The sequence below is a fragment of the Columba livia genome, chromosome 4, assembly GCF_036013475.1.
Source record: "Columba livia isolate bColLiv1 breed racing homer chromosome 4, bColLiv1.pat.W.v2, whole genome shotgun sequence".
NCBI lineage: Eukaryota > Metazoa > Chordata > Aves > Columbiformes > Columbidae > Columba > Columba livia.
This window is the reverse complement of record NC_088605.1, coordinates 68,526,502-68,547,723: the sequence shown is the minus strand read 5'-3', so window position 1 is coordinate 68,547,723 and position 21,222 is coordinate 68,526,502. Positions and strand designations below refer to the sequence as shown.

The following is a 21,222-nucleotide window of genomic DNA, read 5'->3' as shown; positions in this document are numbered from 1 at the left end:
CTAAGAGTGGTTAACTGGGGTGTGCTCCTGACAGGCAGCATCACTCAGCTTCTTGCAGAAAAGAGCTAGGTGCTTCCCCCAGATATTGGAACATCTTTCTTCACAAAATGTATCAGCCATGGAGTTTCTCTGTGTTTTTGTGGCATGAATCAATATTTAAAGAAAAAAGCTTGATGTTGCTCACTGTGAGGCCAATGAATATTTTGACACTAGGTTCAGAGAAGATAGAGCTCTATTTCTTGTACTTTTTCTCTAAAGAGTATATCAAACCGAAGGTTTTAATGAAATATGCATAATCCATTTTCTACAGCGCTTACAGTGCACGATTAGACAATCAGCCATGGATCACTCACTGTGTCAGGTACTTGGGAGGGATCTGCAGCTACAGCTCATCCACAGTGCTGTGGCCTCGTTTGCTCTCTGAAACCCTCAGCCCAAGTCTGTACCTGTCCCAGTGTCCCTCCACTGCCAGCCCAGAGAGAAATCACACTTTGAAGGCTATCAGTGGCTGAGGATTTCAGCTGCTTCTGTTCTCACAGCTTTCCTATTTCTTCCTTTTTGCCAATACTGTGATTAGTGATCACAGGACTGTGTTAGATCACTTCATAGGATGCACACAGCATTAAGGTATTGCTCCAGTTAGGGTCAGACATGAAAACACCAAAGAGTTATTCAGTAATCAGGATGGACATCATGATAAATAAATAAATCTTTCAGAAGTACAGAAAGAGATAGATCTTAAAATATATCAAAGGCATCATATCTTCACCAAGAATAACAGATTTTGTGTGTCCAGGTGAAATATTTTGAGATTACGTTGAGGAACAGAAAAATATTCCACAAGAAATCTTCAGATTCACAAATATCCTTTCTTCTACTCCCCTTGCTTCAGTATTTAAAAATATATTAACTTTAGAACTAAATGTATAACATGAAGACAGCAGAAGAGAGGATGTTCATGGACACAAATAGGTTTTAGAGCTACAGTCCAAATCACGCCTGCACAAAATGAACCTGAATGCATCAAAAAGAGCTGAAAATTAGAACAATTTCTACATTTTACTATTGATTCTTAAATGAAGAATGAACAAGGAGAGTTAGGGAGAGAAAAGTTGATAAGAATTATTGCATTCTTTTCAAATAAACCACATAGATAACCCTTTCTTTGTCTGCCTTCTCTGCAGCTAGGGAATTTGAAAGATGTTGATGTAAATTCACATTATAGATTAAGTTTATGAAGGATAATATTCTAGATGTTTATTTAGCTATAGATACTTGTTAAGATTTTAGCTTCTATTACAGCTCTTAATGCAATGATAACGTTAACATAATTATTCAGGTTCAATAGATTTTTGAAATCTGGAAAGTCTTTTAATGCATTTTACTGCAAGGAGTAACTCCTGGATTATCTGCACACTTTCCAAGTTCTCACATCAGATTCACTGTGGTGATAGTAAGCCAGCATGGCTAACTAACAATCCTCTATAATAAGAAATTCACAACAATAAAATAACCAGGGAGTGGATCATGCAGTCATAAGTACAAAAAGTTCATTTCAATTTCTTTGAACCCTTTTGTGCCACAGTTACACTATTACCTTTATAATACTTCTTGAGTATGACAGTGACAATAATAAAAAGTAACCACTAGAAAAGAGAGCAAATCTAATATTATAGAAAACTCAATGGATAAAGTTTAAATTGTCTGCTGAAATGCATGTTCCTCCTCCTGAAATGTCTACATGAAATTATAGGGGGAATTCAATTACTAAATCATACTTAGTGCAATATACAATAAATACACTCAAATAACAACATGCAAAGTACAAAAATTGTCCGTGAACAACTCCCAGAAGTTATTGCAAGCATCAGAAATATTGCCAGATCTTTGTTATTTCCATATGAAAGTTCTGCATACATCACAGCAGTGTTTTTCATCTATAGGTCACGAACTGCAGGGCATCAGACTCCATGTGAACTAGAATCAGTGGTCTTAGTACTCTACCTCTTTTAGTCTCTTTTATGTCTTTAAATTAGGAACAAAGTGTCAAAAGCATCATATGTTTGACAAACAAACCATTTTAAAAAAATTTTTGCTATGTACTTCAGCTAGCAGGCCGCAGAGCACCCTCTGGGTAAGTGTTTCACATTTTCTCTCCAGAAGCTGATCAGCTCTTCCTTTTTACAAACAAATTCCACAATGTTTGTCCCTCTCATAAATCCCTTGACTTCTCACTTTTATCCACAATTTTCCCCCTCCTTTTCCAGCTTATGTAGCCTGCATTCAAATAGTCTAACAGAAAATGTGAATAAACTAGCAAGAGCTGTTTCTTCTAGCATTAAATATCAAGCTTCTTCAAAGCCTTTTTCTAGGTTTTTGCCCTACCCTGAAGACCGTATAACCAAAACCTGCAGGGCTGCTTGCAGAACTCCACGGCAGTGGCCTTTGTCCATCCTCACCAACCAGTACCACACTTAACCGCCATGGTCCCACTACCAAAGTGGGAAAGACAACATCTCTGGTGACATTCAAGAGACCTCAGCTTTCGCTTTTGTGATTTTAAAGTGCTTCTTCCCATAAGCAAAACTTAATCCCCGTGGCAAACGTGTAGAAACGCAACACACAGGAAATTCTGTCAGTAAACTATTTGGATGCCTCTTAATACTTTTCACCTGCTAGAAACAAAGAGGAGAAAACAAATACAGTTGGAACGTCAAAGACAATCAGGCCACAAGGAAAGAATTCCTGTTTTGTCTGGTTTTGTCTTGGGCCCTGCGTACACAATAAATACATACCCCTGCTGACTTCTTAGGAGAAGAAAATGGTGCAAGAAGTGGATGCTCATACAGCAGGACACATCTTGCATTTTTGTACACACAGCCAAGCTGCAGAGAAATAATTCACCAAGGACGACGTGTAAGATTTGTCTCACTCACAGTCTTTTCTATTGTAAATGCCAAAGATGCATCAATCTTGACTACTTTTCACTTTTAATTTCCCAAGAAAGCACTTTCAAAAAGAAGATGAGGCAACTGTGAAAAAATTGCCACTTGTTTCCGTTAGTGAGAGAACACCCACCATTCACAGGTACAGTAAATGTCTGCTTTCCTTCGGTGCTATAATGAGTCTGTATTTCTCCCAGTTTATAACACTGCATGCAATGCTAGACTAAAGAAACATCTTTTCCACTCCCCTACCAGAAACAGATACCAGCTGGCACACATGGAAAAGTACACAGCCATGTCTCACTTTCCATTATTTAAATGGCACATCTTTATTTAAAAATGGAAAAAAAAAAAAAAACCTCTACCCCCCAAAAAGTCTGACAGCTAGGCACACTCTTTTCCTTTCAAATGCAGTGAAACTATGTGAATTTTCTTCTGAGAGAAGATCACAGCCATTATTGTTGAAAAATACTTTCTGATTTTCCAGGTTTTATGTCTACAAAAATTCTTGGAGGTTGGGGGCTTCCCTTCTCTTTTTTAGCCCATCTTTGTGCATTGTGTACAAGGCCTTCTCATGTTTACAGCTAAATTGCTGAACTTAAAGAAAATGAAGCTGCTATTGCCCTCTTGGTAGAGCTGGTATTGTGGAACAAAAGCAGTTTAGTGTTGCCTTTGATCAAGAAGAAATAAAGCATCTTAAAGTTTGTAATAAGAAAATTCTGTCAGTTTTATGTTGAAAATTTTAAAATCAATGTCATGTCTTAGAAAATGACATGAAAAGAGCGACTCTCTCCAGTTTCTTGAAGTATGTAGTTAGAAGCAATCACCATTTGTATTTCAGAAACTCACTGGTTCTCTAATGCTTTCCATCACTGATTTGTTAAATGTCATTCCTCACTGGCTGTCAAGAACTTTAGATTTTGTGAAAGCCAGGAAAACTTCTAAAGAGCCTTCAGAGGTCTTCAGGACATAACTGTCAATCTCTCTTTTTACTATTTGAAATAACAGGAGCTGTTTTAATTTACTGCATTCTCAATGTAGGTGTTTGTTTTGTTTTGTTTTTTCTTGGCTGCACTTGGAAAATCTCAAACTTATCTGAGTTCCAGGGTAAAATATGTTAAAAGTGCCTCAGCATCATATATTACAAATGTTTAGAAGATGGGAAGGCCAGTGAGAGTTTGAGATTTTTGAAGACAAGGTATGTACTTGAAATTCACTTGAATCACAGCACTGTAACTGGAAACTCCCAAATTTAGGAAAACTTATATCTGAATTTTCAAGTTAGATCCCATGTAATTAAAAATAATTAAAAAAAGTCTCATCTCAAACATATGGAAAGTTTGCCAGCTGGACTGACCTTCGAGATAAACTGCAAGCACATGAGAAATATCGTTCTTCATGATTTTGTGGGATTTTAATTAAAGACATTTCTTAGATGGCAGCGTAGAGGAAGGAAATGTCAAGAAGGCAGATAAATTCCTGCCATGGAACGGCCAAGGTTGACTCCTGCTGTGTAGACAGAGTTGTGCACAAGACGACTGCTGTGCTGACAGCATTTCTGAAGAAACTGCCTTTCGTCTCCTTTGGAAGAAAGTTTTCCTAAATGGCACACTTAAACCATTGAAGGAGAGAAAGTACAAGATCTTAAAGCACTTAGAGAATTATTTTCAGAAACTGCTTCTGTCTTTGCAAGTCATATAATATGAGTCTTAATGAGCATAAACATATTTATGTATTTTTTGCTGCAAATCAGTAACTCCTGGGTCTAAACCATATAAGTCTGTAATTACCTTCCTATGGAGAACATCCAGTATATTATGGGTACTTCTACAGCCTAATAAACACCAGCAATATAATTACGCTCATGATTTAGTAAGCATGCAAAAGTCTGGGTAGGAAAACTGGGGGATACAACCTAACAAGGCCAGAAGAACCTGGAAAAAAACTCAGCAGCTGCACTGTACTCCAAAACGAATGATGGTAAAAATAATTTTCCTTCAAAGAAAGCACAATAGATGCTAAGTGATAATGTAGTGGTAAATTTTGCTCTGACATGCATTTCCTTGCCCCTAGTGCACATATCACCAGAAGAACACAGCTCACAATCCTTAGAAATTTATAAAAGGGAAACATTGATTGCACTAAAAAGAAGTATTACAGTGATGACAAACTGGACCTATATTAATTTGTTAATTGATGTTTAATACCCAACAGAATGTAATTCTGAAAGTGACAGATTGCTGGATTGTTATCTACGTTAATTTCTTTTAAATAGATTAAAAACCACCACTCTGCTATAGACATCATTATAGGTACAGGAAAGGCATTTGATTTATAATGTTTCTAAATAGATGGCACTGTGATGGATTACCACTTTGGAAGACTAGTAGATTATTGCTTTGTGGGCTCTCTCCCATTTATTCACTTTTAAAGCTATGATTCCAAGAAGAAAATCCTTGTAGATGTTACTGCTTTTACAAGGAAGGTGATGTGTGATGATACTGAAAATCACAGGCACAAAAGTCATATATCAGTCTGCCTCCATGGAAACTTTGCAAGGAAGCGATGCTTGCCTCTCCATACAGTTCCAGTTCCCTTGGGTCCATGTACCAGGGCAGTCTTTAATCCAGGCTAGTATGATGTATTTGTGGCAAAGGAGGAATTAGATTTTAAAATGAGGATGATGCAAGGAGAGAAGGATGAAGAGATGATCAGGAGATGTGTATTGTTAGCACTCATTTAAAAAAAAATTCCACTGAATTTTGCAGGTATGTGAGGAAATCTGTGGACATGTTTCTGTATCTGTAGATCTGGGTAGGCACATACTGAGAGGAAACAGGCAGAAAGGACCTCAACTATCAGCTTGGAAGGTACATCTTTAGAAACCTCATCCATTCCTAAAGTATGTTTGTGTTCAATAACAGAGATTTCACAGCTTTTATAAGCAGTCATTTCAGTGCTTGTGTGCACAAATATGTGGTAACACACATAGAAAGATGTTATCTTCAAGTTTGCTGGAAATAAATATTTTAAATCTAGAATTTGTTATTTAAAACTGTTCCATTAAAAGATTAATAAATTAAAAGAATGAACTTCATTTTTCAAGCTGGCAGTGCTCTTTTAAAATGAATTTTAATATCTGTAATGGCATGTTTTCCTATGGATGAATAAAATCATAACCAAGGGGAACCATTATTACCAACACGAGTCCTGTACATTGGACAGCTGATTAATAGCTGTTGGCTCTTCTCTCGATTACCATTTTTTTAATGCGAAGATCTCCATAATTGAGTGTCATGCAGAGTATTATGCAAAGCACCACACTTTTTTACAAGATCAGCAGGAGCTGAGTGCCATCAGAAAGGATGTGACGGTACAAAGTTTGAGAAGCTATAATGTTTACCCATCGAAGGTCTACAAATGCAGATCACAGCAGGACTCAAAATGGAGCCCTGGGGGAATCAGAAAAGAACTGAAGCCCAGCTGGAATGAAAAATCCTCTGGAGCAACAAATTCAATATGTCAGAAAAGAAAAAAAAAAAAATAGATCTGAATCAAATAAAGCTTTGCAAGCAGACTGGTGTAAGTTGGCAAACACAGTATCAAAAGTTATGCTCAGTGATGAAAAGCAAAATAAAAAGAAGTGTTACCATGATGAGAATGGACCTGAAACAACATTAATCTAATTGCATTCTCGCAAATTAAAACTACGACACCACCACCTTCAAAAACACGTGAGTTAATAAATACTTTGGTCTCCCATTGTCCATGTACAACTAAGCTCTGTATGTATCTTCTTAATGAAATATGTGTAATATCCACTTACCAATCAGTTTCCAATTAAAATACTATTTCCAAATAACATGATCCTGCTAACTGAATTTCCGAATGAGCCCTGGGCATAATACTTTATGAGCAGTTCTGCCATCCATCAGTTATTTTGCTGTCAGTTCTAGGGATGTGCTGAGCAGATGGCCGTGGATGCCGCTTGAATTCAGACTGCCCGTTTGCATGCAAGCACAGGAGATGGCAATGGGTATTTCCATATAGAGCACACTTAAAATTAACCCACAAGATGTCACTGTTGTTCCAGAGAAATTTAGCAGTTGGGGGATTTTTCTGGGTGTAAATTTAGACTAGGGGGGAGGAGGATTTTAGTGGGGTTGTTCAGAGAAGGTGTGAGCTGTGCCACCATCTTGCAGCTCCACCACTGTGCCAATCCATTCTCTGCCTTCACCACACTGCGAGGTCATGGAGCTGTAGCCAGTGGGGACCACTGGGAAACCTCACCAGAGAAACAGTGGAAATCACTCCCACACTCAAAAGGACATCAGGTTTTTGGAGACATCATTCAAATTGGGCCCTTGTTTGGTAGGGGACAAGAAGATCCCATGGTGTGGTCATGGGAACACAGGGTCCCTCTGGGCCCCAGTATTCCATGGACCATGCCCTCCACTTGAGGGCATGCAGGCAAAATCTTGACCCCATTCACATCAGCAGGAGGTTTGACTACTGCTCCTCACGTTCCTGAATACCACACGTGCCCACATCTTTAAAGAAAACAAACAGCACGGTAAAACACTGGTGCTACCTACCTGAAAGCTATCGGCCCTCCTTCCTTCTGCCATTTCCTCCCTCCTTGTTGTCCTCCTGCCTTGCATCTTCTAAAATCTCCATGATGGACAAAATTGGGCTTATGCTACTAGTCCAAATGGTGAAGCTGGTAACATGAAGGCAGCTGATCTCAGCATTCAGACCCCAGTTTCAGCCACCTCAGTGAACTGGGAAGCCAAACTGACAGGAAACACAAATCTGCTATTGATCACAGCAATCAACAATAACCAAAGACTTAATCAAAGACTTCCTTGGGCCTGGCTTCTTTTTTATTTTTTTTTCCTTTTCCAAATGAAAGATTGACAGCATAAATAAGTATTGAAGTAAAACCTTCCAGAACATACCATTTCAGAGCATTAATGGCTTTATTCAAATCTACATATCCCAAATTTTAGAAAAAAAAAATAAAAAAAGGAGGGGGGGATTTATAATATTTGCCCTGTATGGAAACACATCTAATACAAATATTCCAACATTTTCATGGGCAAAGATTTGGACTAGGCAAAAGCATATCCTCACAGTATCATAATATCAAGCTTCACCAAACAATGGGGGAATCTATGAATTAGTTATGCTAGATTATTTTTCCCAAGCTGTAAATGAGGCTTCTCTAATTGAGAGAAGATATATGGTTCATCTGTGTGTTTGGTGGGATGATTCCACTGAAACTTCTCGGCACCGCTGCCACAGGTAGACATTTCAGCTATCTCCATCAGTGCTGCACATGTGGAACGAGAGGAGCAATGTACTAACTCTGTTCCTCAGGAATATTGAGTTTCCCATGAGCTGATAAAGAAAATGATATTCAGAAAAGCAAAACATACTTAATGTTCTTGTTAGTTCAGTCTCAGCAAAAACAGCCACATCTGCATTGTTTTCTATCATTCACTCTCACTCCCTTTCAAAATAATAGGTTTGCTGGAAATTAAAATGCTAAGATTTTGTGACTTCAAACACCCCCATAGATCAGCTATGCATGCTATCTTTCACTATGGAAGTGAGCCCTTGCTACAGCACTGACAGGGATTTCTAAAAACTGGAAATACCATGAGCAGAAATGTGTTTTCTCTCATCAGGCACCTTGTTACACTGGCTGCATCTCTGCTACACCAGGATGAAGAAGAGATAGCCTAAGGATCTACGCAATACAGGGCCTCCTTAAAAAGGGTTGCTCCTGTTGTATGACTGAATGAATCAGACCTAGGTTTGATATGACCGGAAATAAACCGTATTTCTGCCCTGTTGCTATCCTAGCTGGAATTTCTCAGAGTATGGCCTTCACAGAAGTAACGCAAAGAGAATCACAACCTACATAAAGGTGCTGGGTTTTAGGCCACATGCCACAATGGCACTTCCGGGTTTGCTCTAAGTCCCAAGGCCAAGCCAAAACTGCAAAATAAATGGACAATGCTATGTATAGTAGAATGGTTCTCAGTATGGCCACTTAACTCTGTTTTCAACTGAATGTATTTAAAAACTCTCTAGAACCATGTCACTGCCTGTGTCCAGATTTATGTGCATTTACAGGGCACACGAGACTTCCACTAAATGAATTATGTGATCTCTTCTGGGCTGAGGAGTCCCTGCAGTTTACCCATACAATGGCAATGAATCACCGCTGTGTCGTGCTGGGAGCCATGCAGCACAGACCACCAGAACCTCATTTACTTAGTGTGGATGGGATAATAAAGTTGCCCCACTAATCACTGCCAAGTGTCCCAGGCAAATATTATGCTGGCTCGGGGCAAGATGGCAATTCCGTTTTCTTACAGGAGGTTACAGCTAGCATCAATCATCCTCTGTGTCTCTAGAGGAGGCCCAAGGCTGCAAGTGGCACAACTCAGCCAACACCTTGAGCATCTCTGCCATGCTATGGGCAAGCAAGGGGAAGGAGGAGAAAAGGACTGGCAGCTGCTGGTCAGGAATTGCAGGTATGGGCAGTGTGCAAGTGTGTGAGATGAGATGAAACTGAGCTAATGGAGGAGTTACGTTTGGAGGAGAACAGGGGTTTGCCTGACAGATGGATTAGTGCTTGCCCAGTATTTGACTCCAGGTCCCTGAACCTTAGTCTCTCCCTGTGTCAGAAGCAGAGGTACTGTTCAGAAACAGGGACCATTTCCTTAGCTGAACTGGAAAATATAGTATATATAGGCTAGGAATATCTTTCTTCTTTCTATCAACCTCATTTATTTCAATATGACTGCAGCTGGGCATGTGCAAGGAGTGGCACTGAGCCCCTTTTTATCTTGGTTCTGGTGCATGACCATTTCCCATGCTCTTACAACACACTGAAACGGCCATCACAGCCCACCTCCACATGGTGGAAGCAGCAAAAAGGCAAATGAAAGTATAGGAAGCTGCATTTGGTTTCAAGGAGACAAATTACTTGTTAGATGGGAGAACAGGTCAGTTGCTGGCTGTAGAAGGGGCTTGGGATTCAGCACAGAGAGATGCAGGTGGATGGCGTATGTCTTCAGAAGGTGGTGTTGCAATCACCACCACACACATGTGTGTTCCTCCCTCATAGGAATCAAATCCACCCTCACTGGGTGCCTCTGGCAGAATGGAGTGACACGGGGACTTGGTTTTTTACCAAATGGTTTTCTCTGCTAAACCGAAACAAGCACCTCCTACAGTGAGCAGAAACTTTCTCTGGCCACAGCCTTACAGAATTTCTTTACAAGCAAACATGGCTTTGGAACAGATATCTGTCATCTGATTTGAATAGCAACATATGTAATATTAATTAATTTTACTTCAAAGACTATTTAACATTTTGCTCTGTATTTGTGACTATTTCCTATAAATATTCCTAACACTAGATTATTTGGGAGTGGAAAACATGGAAAAAGTGGGTTATCCATTTGAATATGTCAGATTATCTTTTGTGTAGATAAAAGATTATTCAGTGAGCTTTCCTGGAAGACCTGTTATATTAAGAAACACAAAAGCCAATCAACAGTTACCTCAAAGACATGGTAACCTTATCTTCCACTTTTCTAAATGAAAGAACGACCCATGGATACTACAGCATGAATTGCTTTTCTCCTGTTCATTATCCAAGCGAGCTATTTACCCATTACTTTACAGAAACATTTCATAGTATTTCAGAGGTCATTTTCCCCAGGTGCTCTCCACTGCGCTTGATATTAATTATTTCTGATGGCTAACATTTACTGAAAGGTATTGTAACAACCCTCTTAGTCACAGGGAAAGCAACTAATACCTCAGACAAACAAAAAGGGCTTTTCCCTATGGAAAAACAGATATGCAATATGTGAAACACTGATTTCAGGGTGACCTGGCTTCTCTGCATTAGCATTGACCCAGAGAGGACCGCGTGTGGGTATCTGAAAGAAGCACAAACCATCACCTCCCTCTTGGGTGGGCTGAGATCTGGCACAGGAAGACAGAGCAAAGAGATCACGTGTCCATTCTGCGTAACCACCTCTTTGTACAAACCTGAATAAACCTTATAAATCTGAACAGAAATATTTTTAATAGGTCCAACTTGCAGTAGTATCAATGAGAAACATCTTAGTGTCAGGCTTTCCCTAACCATAGTCAATGTCCCCTCGTACATACAAATAAAATGATAATGCAAGTCTCTTTATTTTCTAAAAAACTTGTACATTCACTTATTCTCTCGTCAGAACTTTTCCCAACTCCCTTACATTCCTTGTGTTTATGCCTGTTGGGATTTCTTGCTCTAGGAGATCTGAGAAGGGACTTGGACAGGAAAAAAGCTCTAGTCTTGCTTCTGTGAGTTTAAGAATGCCTGTTCTAAAACACAGTAAAAATCTGTTCAGGATACTGTCTCCAATAATAAAGAAGCTTAAGGACTTAAATCAAGCACAGAGTCATATTTCTCTTCCATGCTTTATCAGTTTCTAGCAGTGTTCACCTGAGATATTTCATAAAGCAAAGATGTGACCTTTGAATTTAGGAAACGAGGAAATGGATATTTTCTTCACGTATTTGTCTGATCTCTTTCACCCTCATGAAAAATGTGTGATATCTCTAACTCTTTTGTGACATTAATTTCCAGTTTAACTGCATGCTGTGTCAAGAAGTAGTTCTTAGTTTTGTTTGCTTGCCTTTCCTCTGAAAGGACAGGAACTCAGGCTCCTCCAGCCCGGGCACCCTCCAGCTCTTGCGTTTGCTCAGGAGCTCATAGGCCATAGAGGGAAACAAAATGAGCACAGAGCTCCCACTTTGGCTGCAGCAAGAGGGAAAAGCAAAAGCACCGGTGATCCCAGGCATTCAGCAGGGACAGAAGCATATGTAAGAGTCAGAGATGAGGCGGGGAGAAGACATGGTAGATGGGAAATGGGTAAACCCTCCAAATAATCATATAATTTGTCACTTTATTCTATTGATGGTAGGTAGGATAAGCTGAAGTTAATCATTCCAATGGTACGGTTAAAAAAAGTTATAAACAATCCATTCAGCTGAGCTAGCAAAGTGTTTCCTGATACCAATTTTAAAGAAGTTTATTATGATGCTATTTTTCAATTGTTACTAATGACCTAAAATGTCTTTGCATGAATGTACATATTATTTATAGTGCAGGCAGAGTTTAATCCCAGCTGAAATGGATAATTGACGAAGAAGTGCATACTAAAGTATAAAGTCAGAGTTCATCTTGGATTAAGCATCATGGACTGAGAACAGTACACAGAGATGTTTCTTAAAAACATAGTTCTCTTTGAATTGTTTTACTGCACTTTCCTGAATCAAAAAGCACACTTCATTATTATCCTGCCAGTATTTACCAGTATTTAAGTACCTGAAAAATAAGTTACCTAAACTTTAGTAACTTTAACCTTCTTACATTCTTAACTTACTTACTTTCAGAATGCTATTGGGTTTATTCTGTCGGTGATATATAGTATAAGCCAAAGTTGTTAATTCTCATGATACAGGGCAGAAAAAATAAATAGACTACTGCTTAAAACCAATAAATTTTCGTGAAATGGCTAGCCTATTAGTGGCATCATATAACCTCTCCTGAAATTCCTATAGACAATGTGGTTTTGTTCAGTTCTATACCTAACTGTTTGAAAAGTGCAGAGAAAACACTTGATTTATGGTCCATGAAAATGTAAGAGGAGATTAACATAATAACAGAATATTAAACTCTTGCAGACTACTACTAATCAAGTGCTAGCGCTACTGTGATCAGAGGTACAAACTAAAATTTGTATACGTTTTCCCACCACTTATAATGCTTTACATTCTATTCTAATATTCATAACAAAACCAAATAAACTGAAGAATAAAACAACAAGATCTAGTCACATAACCTGTCTGTCTCTGATTAACTGGTACTGGATTATGAAAAATTACTATCTTTCCTCCATGGGTAGTTCCTTTGTCTCCAATAGTCATGGTGATGGTGTTAGGCTCCCTTCGGCTTAACCAAGTACCAGAGTTGTACTGAAAGCCACTGATCTGTGATTGAGGATAATTTAGGCTCCTTGAGGGATCCTAACCCCTACAATGAATGCAGCAAACCACAGTTCAGAGAGTCAAAGTCTTCAAAAGGCACTTTATACCCTATTGACTGGGAGGACCAGCAACTCGCAGACACTTGCACTGCCACAAACAAAAATGAAATCTAGGAGCTGGTGTGGTGTGAAGAAAGAGTCTGAGACACATCAGTGACTCCAGAGCATGCAGGAGCCCACAGCTTAGTGCTGTGGGTCTTAAAAATCTAAGTCAATGTATGATTATTTATTTTTTAAAGTCTAACACTGGTATAATTTTTATATGGATTTTTCTTGTAATTCACTTCATTCACTCCAGGTAGCAATGAAGCAAGCCCCTGCTGCTCTGTGGTACACCTTATGCTTTTCTATGAATCAAGCCATGTGCTACTGTCTTCTGTCTTGATTTGATTTCTGGACCCAAGCAATATTTGGTGATATGGCATTTATTTTGCATAAATAGCAAGCAACCACAGTTCAGAAGTGAAAGTATCTCAAATTATTCACAGATTGTTCTAGAAGTGTCACTACAAAAGGAGGGCAATAATGAATTAAAATAATATTATTATTCCCAGTTCCTTATACATGATACCCACAAATGCATTACCAATTGGCAATATAAAATCCTGACCATCAGCAGCAACTAATAACTTCCAATCATTTTCTCAGCCCAGCCATCTTAAAAACGGTTACTCTGAGGAACAAACAGTTGTGACTTCAATTCATTGATACTTAAAAGATACCACATTATCCAGCTGAAAGTGAACTTTTATTGTCCTTAAAGTAATAGTGCCTTATGAGGTCAAAGCTGTTGTCAAATGCACAATTGACACTGATTTCAATGCTTGCAGTTTCTGATAGGATAACTGAGTTATCCAAATGGGCCATAGGAAGAAAGGGTTGCAGGACCATGGCAATGCCTGGAAAGAGCATGAGGAGGAAGAGGACGAAGCAGCAGCTCTGTGCTTCTGTTCACTTGGACCAAAGAAAACACATTGCTTTTGAACCTTGTTAGTAATCTCTGAAGTGTGTTTGATACTACCAGAAGAGTTATTATAGGCAACTACCTAACTAACCTTTTTTTTTTTTTTTCCTAGCAGTTTCACAAAATTTAGGTTTAGATTTAAATTTAAGCTAGCTTACAGTCCCAGCTTGGTATTAGACTGGCTGATATTCAACTGACTCAAAAGATGCGCTGATACCAGGTCACGAGGTTGCAGCTGAGACACTGAAGTCCCAACAACTGCCCTTGTTTGTCTTCTATGTTAGTAATATAGGCATTGCTCATTCCTCAGTTTGTAGCACAAAAACTAGGGAAAAAAAACTGTCATGAAGACAGTGCTGAGTTGTCCCAGCTGATTAGAGAAGTCAGGCCCAGGTGTCACATCAATATCCAGGTTTTCTACTTGATACCATAATTGTCATAAAAGGTCGTCAGGGGAACTAGTGTTTTTCTTGTGTTTGCCATGAAGATACGTGTGAATAGGTATTTAAACATCTCCTTTATTTGAGCTGTCTCAGCAGAGATAACACATATATATCTAACCTGGAACTGTGTTTAAATTTGGGCTGCTTGCAGATAAGTGTTCAGAAAAGTAAAAATTCAGCAGAATTTCAGCTTTGTTCTGGAACAGTAAAACCAAGGACCCTGGGTTTCACCTGCAGTGTTTTAACTACTGTGTTGAAGTTTCAGCACTTGCTAAGTATTTTACTTGGGATGCTCCTAACCAATCTCAAGCCTCAAATAATACTATTACCAGAGCAATAAAATGAAATTTTTGTAGATTGTTTAGGATCCCCAGAGAATACATGGCAGGGAAAGGGGGGTTGAAGCCTGGTGAATTGTAATATAAAATGAAATTGGAATTGAGGCAGTTAGGGAACATTTCTGAGCTGAATGGCAGTTCAAAGAACTCCCACTAAGTGATGTATAAAACTTCAATACAGTTCTATTTTGGGCTTGGCTGCACAAAGAAGCACACACTAATAAAGCGAATCATCAAAAAATGTTTCAATGTATATTTGTTTTGAATTAATATCTGTAAGCTCAGTTTCACCACATTCATTTAAGCTTGTGTTCTGATGTTACACATGACAATATATTTTGAAGAACTGCATTCCGTTTATAGAATTTGGCTACATCTTTGTTTGTTTTGTTTGTTTTTTCTTTCCCAGAACAGTAGTTATCTACAATAATGGTTTTTAATTAGGGACAATATTTTTACATGCAAAAGAGCGCAGTGTTCAGCATTAAAGCTGCAGGGGGAAATTCTGAAAGGACACTAAGGAATCCAGACACAAAATGCCATTAGCTGAAATATCAAAGAACGTTGCTCAACTCCTTCATAAAGAACCAACATTTTCTGGCTGTTACTTACACTGTGGTAACTGGTAAAGAATGCAACTGAGGTAAACCGTATTTAATTAGCCCTCTTACAACAGAAGAGAGAGGAAAAGATGAGCACCAGAACCTGCAAAATATTTTGGCATCATCTACATGTAGAATCTGGAGTCAAGAGTTACCGCTCTCATTAGATGAGACTTGGAGAAAGGCATTTTCCTCCTCATCCTTTTTTTTCATCATGCTGTGAAATCAGCAAATTGGGCAAGAGCTGTCATGAAAGATGTACAGGTTTCACTTTGAACCCTTTGTACCCAGCCCTCTGTGCCAGCTCGCCCCACGTAACACATCTTGTGAAGAAAAACAGAGAACCAGAGGAGCCAGAAATGCCAAAGCCACATTGGCTTTATGGCTCTACATGCTTCAGCTCACTACATCCGAATTACAGTTAAAGGTCAAGAACTTCAATAAAACAATATTTTTTTGTTGGACAAGGACAGTTATAAACATCTTTCTGTTAACATTTCATAGCAGGTTAAACAAGAGATAGTTATTCCAAATGCTTTCTTAAAACTAAAGCAGAAAATAAAAATAAATCAAGATTTTACAATGGTTTTACCAGGAAGGAAAAACCTGAGTTCATTTCAGCTCTCCTATAAAGGAACTAAAATATTGCAGGACTATCTTCAGATTAAAGCTTGCCATTTAAGCTTCAGACTGGAAACATACGAGTGATCCAAACAAAATGAGTAAGCTTTTTCTGGCTATATATTTTAATCTAACAGAAGGTACTATCGCTCCCCACAAACCCTACCTCTTTACATCCTCACATCATCACACACACCAGCATTCTCACTAGTTGCAGAGATTATCCCTTGGAAGGAGAAGCAGGTTTTTGAAATAAACAATTTCTAAAGTCAGTAACAAAATGGCCTTTGGACAGCAATATAGTTTCCTAAACACAACCGATGACTTTTCAGTGATAATAGATAACATAGTTCCAGTATATTTCATGGAGACTGATCAGATGATAATTTTGCCTGTCCTAGCATAACAAACTTCTACCAGCAAGGACATAATTTAAATTTCAGAAAGTCCCTGCAGTGCTACAGTTAATTCTCTGCCCAGGTCTGAATTACACTCAAGACCCCATTCCTTTCTCACTTCCACGCTATGTGGTAAGGTATATTTAATGAGCACGTGCAAGGTCTAATTCCAATTGTTTCTCTTCAGAAGGATAGAGGCATCTACACAAAGTTTATTGAAATGTCACGTAGTTAGCAATGCCAAGAGACAATATGGCAAACCCTGAAGACAGTGCTCTTAAGGCTTTTACGTTGCCCATCTAAACCCATCAGGAGATCCAAGCATGCCTGTGTCTGAGACTGTTGATTAGGAAAATAAACTACACACATATGCATAAATGGTCCACTGTGGCAGTACAATATTAGACTTGGCTGCACTGGAACAAAGTGCCTTCATTACATTTCTATGATAAATAACTCCCTTGCACTACTGCAATTATCAACGGACTTGATTAAGGGATTGATTTGAATGCAAACAGCATAATTGACCCAGGAGAAAAGATGAATGGATATGGCTAAAGCAGCCTTTAAATAAGCATGTTACAAATAGATGGTAGGATAGGGAAATGTCACCAGTCACAATGTATTATTTTCCCATTCTCCTTCAAATGAAAAAAAGGAGATTTGCTTTTGTTGCATACAGCATTTATACAATTTTCCAACATAGTTGGAAATATACAATTTTCCTTTTCACATAGTCTTCAAAAGTTTTAAATGGGTCATTTTATTTAGCGCATCCATAAAGTAATGATATATATTAGTTGACAGATAAATAAAAAAATGTAATGAAAATTTAGCCAGAAGCCCTTTTATAAAGAACAATAAACAAGAATATTATTGGAATAATACTTCAGCTTGTTGTCACTTTCTACTGATGGGGAAAAAATGAAACAAAGAGCTGGAACTTTTTGGACTACTGATTTCTGGAACATTCAAAGGGTATTAAACTTTCCACATACTGTATCTATCAGGAGTCTGGCACATCTATCCTTTATTTACTTAAGTTTCATCCCTGTATGGACTAAAAATTAATTTCAGTTAACATTGCTTCTCTGCTTTTCATCTTCAAATTGCACCATGCAATCTAACATATCTCAAACCTTTGTGAGGCAGGTAAGTGAGAGTTTCTTTACTATCCTTATCTTAAAGATGGAGAAACTCAAAAGCAAGGCAAAGACTTTGACAGTTAACCTCAAGCTGTCAAAGCAGTTTCTGACTTGCATCTAACTGGATCCCATTGATCACTTAAGCGAAGACCTTGTCCTCCAGACCTCTGCCCTGCAAAACCTGCCTCAGTTCCTCACTTGGAGGGCTCTTGAGAATGGCCTGTGCTGATGTCCACTTCTCAATTTAAGCTCACATTACTTCCCTGGCTCGATGTATCTGATGGGGCTGTGTTTCAGAAGGAGATCTCTGAGAGTCTTCTCTGAAGTTGTACCAGAAACCAAGTTGTTCATCTGGATACCTACTCATCTCTTGAGCAAGGGGAGAGATCAACCCGGCAGTGAGAAAAATCACACCTAGTGTGAAAAGGATGGGACAGGCTGCAAAATGTGGAATTTTCAAAAACAAATTTCTAAAGAATATAAATGGAAGTGTTTTTCAGCTAAGTTGCATAAACATCATGGGATCAGCCTAAAAATATGTAATGTCCTTGACCATTTACTTCCATGCATTGGAGGGCTTAGGACTTGGAAATTAATTCTGTTACTTGGAAACTTTAATTAAATTTTACAGCATTACTAGTATTTTGAAGACTTCTTATATTTTCTACTAATATTTATTCTTATGTATCTTAATGAAGGCATAGTTCTCAAGCATAAAAATTACATCAAGAAGTACACAGTAAAAAGAGTTAATAAATAAAATATAGCATCACTTGTTTTGGTTTGTGAGTATGCCTTGCAAAGGCTAGCCCCATAGCTATTCTTCTAAGTAAACTAAATGATGAATTTAGTTAATGTACAGAAGAATAACTAAGCTAATACAATTACTGATACGACAACATCTATCTTACAACTTAAAATTGTTGATGATGGATGTTTGACACTCTCTGCAAGGTAAGGAGATTAGCATTGCTTTCATTTGTCCTGGAGCACTAGGGAAGTCTACACATTTCCCAGTATGCACTAATCTACTCTTCAAGATAATATTGTATAGATTGTTCTTCTCTCAAATTCAAATAACTCTTAAAACCAAGAAGAAAACATTTTTATTTTTTTTTCACAAAAGAAATGGGGGTAGATTTACATTAGCTTGAAACTGATCAAGTGGCATGAAAAATACACACTTCTCTCTGCATCATGGCTGGTTGGTTTGTAAGAGTACCGTTTCTATTTACACTGCTAGCAGCCGATCTGTTCTTAGAGTCACTTAATCAGTTTCCTTTACATACTGAAAAATGAATCTCTAGAACACTCTCATTTTAGTCTGTCTCAAACCAAAACAGAATGAGATTTAAAAAAAACAAACAACCAAACCAAAACTCCCAAATTTAAAAATAATTTTAAAACCAACAAAATAAAAAAACACACTGACAAAATAAACTTGCTACAAAATATATTTTTCTTTTATAGAACTACCTGTAGAGTTCTGCCATCTTTAAAATGGAAAAGCACAAACAATTTCACCCTGAGAAAGAACTGGAAAATATTTAACAAGAAGTTTACAACAGTAAGCATCTGATTAGAGCACTTAGCCTAAATATTAAGGTAGCAACAAGCCAGAACTGTCAGAGCAATTTATTACAGAGCATGATGAGAGACTCCAGAACCCACAAAATGCAGTTTGGCCCCTTCTGGAGCTCTTGATCCCCTTAACAAGCAAGACAAATCTGTTGGAAAAACATTTCTTCTACAGTTCCTTCTGTCTCAACTAGGTACTATCATCGCTTTTCAGAATTAGTTATAATATGCAAGAAGTGCAGCCCTCTTTTTGGAAGAATGTTCAATGCTGACATTAAATACCAATATCAAAGCCTCAGATTTACCAAATCCAAAGTGAAACTGACGATTTAGAGCCATATTTAATTTACACGGAACTTCTTACAAGGACAACTAGAGTAATTCAGCATAACTGTGGCTTACCTTAAAGATTTGAATACCTCCTGGACTCCAAGCAGGATACAAGCAGTACAAGGTTTGTTTCTGTGAATGAAATGAAATTAACATCAGCAAATAATTCCCTTGCTCAGATTTGCCAAACCTGTCTTGTCGACTGAGTCCCTAGTTTCAAAAAAACTCCATTTGCTGGTTAGACATAGTGACTGAAGTGCCCCTTTGGATGTGTAAATCAAGTGCACAGAGATAGCCAAGCCTGTTCTTTTTGATCAGCCGCTGAAAAGTAAAGGAATGTAGCTCTGTTAACATACTTGGTGATGAGAGGGAGGGACAACATACTAGTAATATAGTCTCTAATAACAAGGCTGAAAGAAATGTGTCAATCTTTTCTATTGTATAACACAGTTAAGCATTAATAGAAGTAGCAACCGGAATCCAGATTTTCCTTTGTTACAGTAGATCCCTTAAAGTTCTGGCTACAGACTTATTAATATGTCCTCACTGTTCTACTAAATATTCATATATTTTATATAACCTGGGGTGGACAGATCAGAGAGAAACAACCCTTCTAAAACTAATCTACTTGTTACTGCCAGGGCTCCCTAGCTCCAAAGGGTTAAGTGCAAAATGCCAAGGAGAAAATATAAAATGGTGCACCCACATCCCAACAGAGAGGTCTTGCCATAAACTTCTGGGTTCAAAAAAATGTCGTTATTGCCTGTAGTCATCTCAGCAAAGGCTCTCCTGATTTTAATAAGGAAAAAACACAGTCACATAGAAAAGCTGGTTTATGTTTTGAGTTTCATGAGCAATAAAAACAGTCATTGGCTTAACTAGGCTTAGATTTAAACCAGCCATGAAGAGTCTGTAGAGTTACTGATTAGCTTACAGATGTATTTAGAAGACATCTCTGCTCTGTGAAGAACAGCTGCCTCCTAACATGGTAGTGGGAACAGAAAAGATGAGAATAAATCAAACTCACATCACCTGTACACTGTATAGTACCTAAAATCCTAGTCCCCATACAAATAAAGTAGCAAGATAGTAAATACAGGAGCCCTTAATTGGATTAGTTAACAAGCTGTTTGAAAAGAAATCCAGCTTGAAGAGCTCAATGTTGATTTTTCAAGTCAGAGCTCTTGATTGTTATGACTAATACAACTCTACCCAAGTTTCACTGGCTATTTACTACCATATAACAAAGATAAAACGGAGCAAGGGCGCAAAGCTATGTAGACAGAGGCCAACCCACCATCCTTCACGCAACATCTAGCAGCAATAACAATATATACCAGCTTAACACTCAACAACAGCCTTGAGCTATGCTACATTAAATAAAATACAATTAAAAATCAAGGAGATGAGAACATTTGAAACTCAGCATAAAAAGATAATGCAAGAAAGCTTCATCAATACCTAGCCTCAGTTATGCTTCTCCTGGGGCACACCTGCTCAGCCTAAGTACCCACACCTGAGTTAAATTTTCCCATTCTCTTAATGTGGGTGTGGTGTTTCATTATAAGGTCAATCTTTCAATACACCTTTCTCCTTAGACTGGTCAATCTTCCTTATTTTCCTTCTTTTCTCCCCATTTGATGTAAAATATTTATTATGAGCACAGTCAGAAGAATAAACTAAAGATGCTTTGGGGCTGGAGACACTAGCTACTCTTGAATAATTCGAGTCATG

The 21,222-nt window shown here is 38.1% G+C and overlaps 1 long non-coding RNA gene across 2 annotated transcripts in view; it reads right to left on the bottom strand.

Moving 5' to 3' along the window:
* The window catches only part of LOC110356355 (uncharacterized), a 79,786-nt gene that overhangs the window by 47,264 nt on the left and 11,300 nt on the right, over positions 1 to 21,222 (bottom strand). For both annotated transcript variants that reach the window (XR_010472444.1, XR_002409553.2), the window contains one exon: positions 19,561 to 19,620. This is a non-coding gene — a long non-coding RNA (uncharacterized LOC110356355). The remainder of the gene's footprint in view (positions 1 to 19,560; positions 19,621 to 21,222) is intronic.